The sequence below is a fragment of the Salvelinus alpinus genome, chromosome 13 (assembly GCF_045679555.1).
Source record: "Salvelinus alpinus chromosome 13, SLU_Salpinus.1, whole genome shotgun sequence".
NCBI classification, from domain to species: domain Eukaryota; kingdom Metazoa; phylum Chordata; class Actinopteri; order Salmoniformes; family Salmonidae; genus Salvelinus; species Salvelinus alpinus.
Genome location: NC_092098.1, coordinates 36,399,087 through 36,408,861, shown reverse-complemented (window position 1 = coordinate 36,408,861; position 9,775 = coordinate 36,399,087). Strand labels below are relative to the sequence as shown.

General features: G+C 40.5%; 1 protein-coding gene across 9 annotated transcripts in view; it reads left to right on the top strand.

The window, feature by feature from the left end:
* The first annotated feature begins 678 nt into the window (after positions 1–678).
* The window catches only part of LOC139537597 (HMG box transcription factor BBX-like), a 40,964-nt gene continuing 31,867 nt past the window's right edge, over positions 679–9,775 (top strand). For 2 of the 9 annotated variants that reach the window (XM_071339089.1, XM_071339084.1), the window contains exons 1-2: positions 679–827; positions 2,795–2,876. The gene's annotated coding sequence lies outside the window, so the exon portion shown is untranslated. Of the gene's footprint in view, positions 828–1,138; positions 1,447–1,552; positions 2,104–2,794; positions 2,877–9,775 lie in introns of those variants that run through there. The other 7 variants (XM_071339088.1, XM_071339083.1, XM_071339090.1 and 4 more) reach the window with 5 other exon arrangements.

The window sequence follows — 9,775 nt, the reverse complement described above, 5'->3', positions numbered from 1 at the left end:
CGTACAATCCAGGTGTGTAAAGCTCAGAGACTTTCCCAGAAAGACTCACAGTGGTAATCGCTGCCAAAGGTCATTCTAACATTTAATCAAGATATAGTGTTATATTTTTCATAACTTTTTTTTTACAAATGATAGAATTTTTCATCCACTTAGACATTACAGAGTATTTTGTGTAGATCGTTGACAAAAAAAATATAATTGAATCCATGTTAATACCATCTTGTAACACAAAAAAATGTGTAAAAAGTAAATGGGTGTGAAATCTTTCTGAAAGCACTGCATGGAGAATTCATGTCTGAAAAGGAAACTTTGATATGTTTCATTAAATTAATGATTGTAATTTAACATGTGACTTGAAAGGCTTATTCCATGAAACATAATAGCTGCCTGTACTGTCAATTTGTATGTGCCGTTATTCATGCTTATACGGTGTACATTTAATTTACAATCTGATTACATCTGCATTTAAAAGTATGGCCTTCTGTGCATTTTTTTTATCGCTCTACAGTACCTGGTTATGCAGTGTAACTGTACATGTCCTGAACATTATGAAGACGTTATATTACTCTTGCTGTCTCAGAACAATACACAACTGTAATGTTCTCTCTGTGTGGTTGTTTCGGCGGTCGTTCAAACTATCGTCCAATCACGACCAGCCTTACATGGTAAGGATATTTTCACTCTGCATGTACAGTACTGTGTGTTGCAAAAACTGTTCTGATCAAAGAAGCACACTAAGAGAGGGTGAATGAGGTGGACAACGGCTCAGTTGGAGCACCACCATCTAATTATTTAGCTTGCTTTACATTCTGGGTGGCCTGTTGCGGGTGAGTGCTGGCATACTTTTACTGTTACACTTTATTTTCCCAACACTCCGATCCCTACAGTAACGCAACACCCAGGAAGCTAATTATTAAGTAGTCACACACGACTGAGACACAGGCATGGCTTTCTGCTTAAACAGTCATCAGTTTCTCTCCAGTCACATCTTTTAAGTGACCTGTTTCAAAAATGTTGCAATAACAAAGTTTGTTTAAAATATGTGTGCTGTAAGGCCAGAATCTGAATAGTTTATGATGAAATGGCTAGGCCAGTCAGTACTGGCTATGAACATCATAGCCTACTGCACAAGGCTTCGCAAGAATACTTTGCGAACGGGGAGGGTAGATTAGACACGAGTATAAATTTGTCCGAGGAAAACGAAAGTACTGCGACCTAATGAAAATAATAATTTATCTTATTTAGATAGAATTCTAGAATTGTCATTGTTAGTTTGGTGATTTCGGAATGTTGTGTTGAGCCTCGCGCTGACTGTAGCGTTCATCCGGTGAAGTGTTCCTATTTGTGTTATTGTACAGCCAGTGCCGAACTGTTATGTGTCAATAAGTTTTAAGAAGGACGCTGATGGGGATGAGAGGGCCCTTGTATTCGAGCTGGGTATCAGAGGTATGTTTTAATATTTATATGCCGTCATGACAGAGAACGTGTTGGTATTTTATCCCTTATAAATATCCCTGTCGTTTTCCCCAAAATGACTCAGTCATCCAGTGTGAGATCTGTGCTGGTTATCGCGGCTCTGGAAGTGGTCAGCGTGGTGCTTTTTTGTTTTTCGTGAATTATTGTATGTCTAATAGGGGCTTTCATTTATAAAGTTGTTGTTTTAATCGTGAATTCCATTCATCGAAGGCGTTTGGTGTACATTTTAAGTCACTGTTCTGTAAAAAAAAAAAAAACGACTATGCAAAAGCCTGAGACAACATGTACGACATGGCTAAGCTGGAGCACTTCCCCCATGAAATGCACGGCTACATTGTTACTAAGCGAATGATGGCAGTGTTCGAATACGTGAAAACCATCAACTGAGTGAAGTTTGCTTACAATTCCATGGATGCTTGTCACTTAGTGGCTCGTGGGCTTTTGGACCCATTGCATGTTTTGCATAATGACACGTTCAGCGGACGGACTGGAGCAATTCGCGTTTGAGAGCTAGCAAGCTAACAAGCTACTTTTATTCATAGTAACTGGTAGGAAATGGAGACCATGCACATCAAACGGTTTGCCGCAATTTTCTGGACGGAAAATCCCTAGTTTAAGTAATGGAAGGTGACGATTTGTACATGGAATACCTTTTTCAATTAATGCATATGAGTTTGACAGGAGTGATATTTTCATTTTCACCAAAGCAAGATGGACTCTCATTCGCTTGTCTGTCATGTCAGACCCTAGATCGACATTTTGCACGAATATGCACATTTGAGCTTAATATAAAGAACGTTGGGCTCGATCAACAAAATATGATTAATCAATTAGTATAAACTGATGTTCATAGAATGTTTACCGTGGGTACACTTTTATTGATTCCGTGACAGCCTAATCGGGTTTGCAGGCAGCACCGGTTTTACCTGAAAACAAACGCTGCAATACTGTAGTATATAATCTCTACTGATCTATATCTACCAGATATTGCGTATTTTATTGTGTACTGAACGTTAATTACTCCATAGTTGTCAACGTTGCCTGAAGTGCATTTATGTCCGATAGGCTGCACGAATTTAGGATCGACACTACTTCATCAACAACAAATAATGTCCCACCATAGTTTGAAGCTTTATCACATATCGAAGACTTGACTATACACACGTTTTAAGTTATTGTCACAGGGATGATTAATAAGCATGTTTACTATGCCTGCTGAAGAATACAACTAGAACGCTAGCCTCTGTGGTTGTTTGGTGCATTAACCAAGCATTGCAAATGAATCGCTTGACTGAGAGAAGTGTCTTGTATTTTATAGGTCATCATCATCGCATGAAAAAGCCTGACTGACAGATTCATCTTCATCTTTCAGATACAGCATTTCCATAGTCTGTACCTAAGTAAGTATGCCTGCAATCCATCCCATATTTTCAAAGTCAAGGATTATTGTATTTTGTTGACCAGTTTTTGTTATTAATGACCCATGGTATCCACTCATTGATATGCCATGAAGCCCCATGATATTATATCCTTACATTAACAAGCCTAGCTCTCATGATACATACATTACATCATTGATTGCCATCCCTGATTTGATAGCATCGAGCAAAAGCACAATAACCATTTCTATGGTTTTATGTAGATATTTGTATCAGTGACTGAGATATACCCTTTTAATTAAAATGATTAGGATACGTTTCAAAATTAATTAATTACTTTATTTGAGTGATTCTTAGTTGCATAACATGTGCACACTAGCTAGCTGTTTCACCAATGGAGAAACTGTGACTCGGTGTCAGGTGTGTATGCACGCTATGCATGCCTTCCCCATAGCACCCCCCCCCCCACACCCCTCTGAGTTTTTCTTGACAAAGTTAAAGATGGTACATGTCATATTTCCGCCTGCAAATAGCGACACATGTCAATTACAGTATAATGGGGGATAATATTGCACATTAAGACAATTTTGTCTGTCTGACTTACTAGCGCTACTAATTTTTGTTAATGGCAAATGTCATTTATTTGTTTATTTTATCACCTTGTTACACCACTCGCATCACGGTTCATGATGTCCGAGAAATTAATCAAGGTGCTATCAAAGACCTGAGGGGTATACTACGACGCTAGCTAAATCTATGCAGGATTTTCTAAAGCTAGCCAGCTTTAGTTAGCTTCACATTCCAACTCAGGCTTCATCCATTTTAGGGAGGTGAATATTGACCCTGTACCTGCTGTTAACTCAAGCCAGGCTTGTAACTGTGTGCATGTCACAGGTGGATATCCCAGCGAACAACGAACTCTTCATTGAGTCTGCTGAAACACCAATCCATTACATTTTTTGTCGAAATCAATGTGAAAGAAAGGTTATCCTGCAATTTAAGACTATGGTGTGAATTTGATTATTAGAAGTGCTTTCTTTTTCATTACTAGTATTGTTGTTTTTTGTGTGAATTTTTTTCCACTCAAATCGCTTTGTTTAACACAAGAACATGTGATTAATAAAATATGTAAGGGCGGTGAGAAAATACAGTATAAAAAAAGGAGTTGCATGTACAGTGCATTGAGAAAGTACTACACACAATACCCCAAAATTGCAAGGCGAAAACATGTTTTTAGAAATGTTTGCAAATGTATTAAAGAGAAAAAAACTATTCAGACCCTTTGCTATGAGACCTGAAATTGAGCTCAGGTGCATCCTGTTTCCATTGATCATCCTTGATGTTTCTACAACTTGATTGGAGTCCACCTGTGGTAAATTCAATTGATTGAACATGCTTTGGAAAGTCACACACCTGTCTATATAAGGTCCCACAGTTGACCGTGCATATCAGAGCAAAAACCAAGCCGTGAGGTCGAAGGAATTGTCCATAGAGCTCCAAGACAGGATTGTGTCGAGGCACAGATCTGGGGAAGGGTACCAAAAATGTCTGCAGCATTGAAGGTCCCCGAGAACACAGTGGCCTCCATCATTCTTAAATGGAAGAAGTTTGGAACCCCCAAGACATTTCCTAGAGCTGGCCGCCTGGCCAAACTGAGCAATCGGGGGAGAAGGGCCTTGGTCAGGGAGGTGACCAAAAACCCGATGGTCACTCTGACGTAGCACCTGAGTTCCTCTGTGAAGATAGAACTTTCAAGAAGGACAACCATCTCTGCAGCACTCCCATCAATCAGGACTTTGTGGCCAGATGGAAGCCACTCCTCAGTAAAAGGAACATGACAGCCCGCTTGAAATTTGCAAAAGGCACCTAAAGGACTCAAGATTCTCTGGTCTGATGAAACCAAGATTGAACACCTTAGGCCTGAATGTCAAGCGTCATGTCTGGAGGTAACCTGGCACCATCCATATTGTGAAGCATGGTGGTGGCAGCATCATGCTGTGGGGATGTTTCTCAGTGGCAGGGACTGGGAGACTAATCAGGATCGAGGGAAAGATGAATGGAGAAAAGTACAGAGAGATCCTTGATGGTAACCTGCTCCAGAGCGCTCAGGACCTCAGACTGGGGCAAGATAATGCAGTAGTGGCTTCGGAACAAGTCTCTGAATGTCCTTGAGTGGCCCAGCCAGAGCCCGGACTTGAACCTGAACATCTCTGGAGAGACCTGTAAATAGCTGTGCAGCGACCCTCCCCATCCAACCTGACAGAGCTTGAGAGGATCTGCAGAGAAGAATAGGAGAAGCCTGTAGTGTCATACCCAAGAAGAATCTAGGCTGTAATCGCTGCAAAAGGTGCTTCAACAAAGTACTGAGCGAAGGGTCTGAATACTTATGTTAATATGATATTTCTGTTTTATATTCAATACATTTTCCAAAAAAAAAAAAAAATATTTGCTTCATCATTATGGTGGTATTGTGTGTAGATTGAGGGGGGGTAAAAAAACAATTAAATCAATTTTAGAATAAATTCAATCGATTGAACATGCTTTGGAATGTCACACACCTGTCTATATAATGTCCCACAGTTGACCGTGCATATCAAAGCAAAAACCAAGCCATGAGGTCGAAGGAATGGCTGTAACATAACACAATGTGGAAAAAGTGAAGGGGTCTGAATACTTTCCGAAAGCAATTTACCTTTCAAATTTTGGAATTTTCTCAAACCATTACTGGCCATGATATCGACAATTGGGGGTTGCAAAAAGCCACCCTCCAGTTCGTAAGGCATGCCATTTTGATTCCCAGTTAAATTGTTTTTCAATTCTGTGCCAAATAGAAGTTATGTGAGCAATAATAGAACCAAAGCATAGTTTACATTGTTTAAGGAATATAGTGAAGACTTTGGCTGCATTCCAAACACTTAACAGACACACCCTCTCCCCACAGCCCTCAAATTAAGTGGACACTTCTGATGACGTATCATGACGTCTGACGAGTATACACTTGCAGGGCGAGGGAGGAAGGAATGATTTTTAAATGGACTGCCCTTGGCTGGAAATTCGTCATCCCTCGATGATTGTGTTTTCACTCACCGTTAGCTTGTGGGTGCTTTATATGCTCTACAGTCAATTATGATTGCATGTCTACTTATATTAACTATTAATATACGCCTACTGTATGATAGCTAGACAATTAATTAGCTAACTAATGTTAGCCTGCCTAGCTGGAACTTCTGAAGAAGGAACGTGTTTTATTTCTTAGGAAAAAGGTAGGGGAGTGGATCAGAAAACCAGACAGTATTTGGTGTGACCACAATTTGCGTCAAGCAGTGCAAAACATTTCCTTCACAGAGTTGATCAGGCTGTTGATTGTGGCCTGTGGAATGCTGACCCACTCTTTTTCAATGGCTGTGCAAAGTTGCGGGAACTGGAACACGCTGTTGTATACGTCAATCCAGAGCATCCCAAACATGCACAATGTCTAGTGAGTATGCAGGCCACAGAAGAATTGGGACATTTTCAGCTTCCAGGAATTATGTACAGATCCTTGTGACAAGGGGGCGTGCATTATTTTGCTGAAACATAAAGTGATGGTGGCGGATGAATGGCACGACAATGGGCCTCAGCATCTCGTCACAGTATCTCTGTGCATTTAAATTGCCATTGATAAAATGCAATTGTGTTCGTTGTCTGTAGCTTATGCCTGCCCATACCATAACCCCACCGCCACCATTGCGCACTCTGTTCACAACGTTGACATCAGCAAGCCGCTCGCCCACACGAAGCCATACATGCTGTTTGCCATCTGCCCGGTACAGTTGAAACCGGGATTCATCTGTGATGAGCACACTTCTCCAGCGTGCCAGTGGCCATCGAAGGTGAGCATTTGTCCACTGAAGTCAGTTACGACGCCGAACTGCAGTCAGGTCAAGATCCTGGTTAGGATGACGAGCACGCCGATGAGCTTCCCTGAGACTGTCTGACAGTTTGTGCAGAAATTCTTCAGTTGTGCAAACCCACAGTTTCATCAGCTGTCCAGGTGGCTGGTCTCAGACGATCCTGCAGGTGAAGAAGCCGGATTTTGAGGTCCTGGGCTGCCGTGGTTACACATGGTCTGCGGTTGTGATCTGGACATTTCTGCAGTCAGCATGACAATTGCACGCTACCTCAACTTGAGACATCTTTGGCATTGTATTGTGTGACAACTACACATTTGAGTGGACTTGTGTTGTCCCCAGCAGAAGGTGCGCCTGTGTAATTGATCATGCAGTTTCTTTTATATACTTTTTCACTTTTTTTCCTAAACCAAAAAATATACATTAGACAACAATATAACAAAGTGACATTAACCTTACAAGACAACAGACAAATTAAAATGAATTAAAAAATATGAGACATTGGATCATATGATCACGTGCAGTAGGCTACATATTATACATTAAGTGTGAAACATTACATGAGGATTATACAGAGATGCAATCAATATGATGTGAGGGGAGATTCCCCATATAATCAATAAAGGGTTGCCAAATTCTGTAAAATGTCTCCTAAAGCAGTAAGTCATTTTCTCCAGTGGGATACGACTATTAACTTCAGCTATCCCCCTGCTAAATGCAATGTGGCGATCTGATTTCAATTTCAAGGCAATACTTTTCTTGGCAATCGCTAGTAAGATTTCTGTTAGCTTTATAGCATTGATTTTGCCTAAGATTGGAATTAGTAAAGTTACCCAGTAGACAGACCTCCGGGGTCTATAGGGAATGCAGCCCCATGAATTGAAGATATGATATCGGATACCCCTTCCCAGAAACTGTGTAGCTTTGAACACTGCCAAGTGGAAAGGAGGGAGGTTCCTTCATCTGAGCCACATCTAAAACATAGGGAAGAGATACCAGGGTTGAACTTGTGTTCTAATGGCTTCAGGCAACGGTTCGATGGCGAGGGTCGAAGAGGTGGGGGCTAACAGGGCACCCCTGTCTGTTCCCCCTATAGAGAGGAGGATGTAATCCTGTTGGTAGCAATCCTAGCTTCAGGACATTTTGCAGAGTGATTTTTATCAAATTTACAAACATGGTTCCTAAACTGAACTTTTCCAAAATGCGAAACCGATATGGACATTTAACCCTATCAAAGGCCTTTTCAGCGTTGAGGGAGATGGCGACACTAGGTATTTTGTTTTTGTTAGCAAGGTGAATTATATCAAAGAACCTTCTGAGATTAATTATGAAGCTGGTCTGATCTGGGTTGGCCAGCAGAGGGAGCAATGACTCCAGTCTTTAAGATAGCATCGTGGTGACCAGTTTACAGTCTGTATTAAGGAGAGAGAGTGGTCTATAGGAGACGCACTTTAGCAGGTTTTCCCCTTTCTTGTGAATTACTGTAATCACAGCTTTTGAGAGAGACTCTGGAAAGCAGTTGTCCTCCCCAGCTTTTTTAAAGTACTTCCATAAGGTAGGGTACCAACAGGTCCTTTAAATTCTTTATAGAACTCTGGGGGGGAAGGCATCCTCCCCAGGAGATGTATTAAAAGGTAAAGATTTAAAGGCCTCCAACAATTCAGGGACTGAGAACTGTTCACTCAGGCGTTCTCTGTCCTCCTCTGACAGGCATGGGAGGTTGAGAGAGGAGAGAAAATAGTCAATCCCCGATAGATCATCGCTTGATTGGGAAGTATAGAGGTGCTCGTAGTATTTCTTAAAAGTATCATTCATTTCAGTAGGGTTGAAAGAATTAGAGTTCAGTAAGAGTTTCCATGGCATTAATTGTCCTCTTACTTTCCTCTGCTTTCAGTTGCTATGCCAATACTTTGTGTGCTTTCTCTCCAAGTTCGTAGCAACGCTGTTTTGATTTAGTAATGACCCTCTCAGCTTTATACGTGTTCCAGGTATTATGTTTGTTTTTTATTTACCAAGAGCCTGTGTGAAAAAAGATTTAAAAAATGTATAGCATTTTAAGATTCAAGGACATTTTAGTTCGGCCCCTTATTTTCTCTTCAACCCTTTAGTATAGGCAATGATTTATCCCCTCAGATAGGCTTTCAATGCATCTCAAAGAACGAAACTGTCAGGAGCGGAGGGTTTGTTTGTCAAAGTAAAAATATTGATCTGCTCTTTGAATGTACAAAATGCAGGTTGCTTCAGGAGAGAAGCATTTAGTTTCCATCTATATGCTACATTTACCTTGGTAGGGATGGAGATTGATAATACCAGAGGAGAATGGTTACTAAGCAATCTAATCGGTATCTTTATGAAAAAGTTTTTGATTGCAAAAAAGTTTCTATGCATGTGTGGGTGTTAATGAAAATGTGGATGCATCTGTCTCCAGACGTCTAGTGAATTGAGATCCTTTATGAATGACAGGGTGAGCTTGGCGGCTTTGGTAAGAGGAGAGGGGTTATCAGAGTACCTATCAAGAACTGTATCTAAACAAACATTTACATCTCCTCCAGCCAGTAGCCAGCCTGGTGGTGCTTGAGCAATCTGAAGGAATACATTCTGAATAAACATATGGTCATCGAAGTTAGAAGCATAAATATTCAATTGGGTCCATATGCTATATATATGCTCCTGCACCAAAACAAACCTGCTGATACAAAAGGATGTCTATTCATCAAAATTGAGAGGATGCAAAAAGTTGTCCCACCCATTTCCTCTTTAATTTCTAATGTTTACTTGCTGTAAGTTGTGTTTCTTGTAAGAACACAATGGCAGCCTTTAATTTCTTAAGGTATGTATAGACTCTTTTCCTCTTAACCAGGCTGTTAAGACCTTTTTTAAATTGAATGTGTCATATTTTAGTGGATTAAGCGTGGGTTGGGTTTCAAATGTAATAACAGAATGGTAATCGTTCATTTGAAAAAAATCTGGTAATGTTTCAACTAGTGATGCACCGATATGACATTTTTGGCCGATACCGATATCCAATAT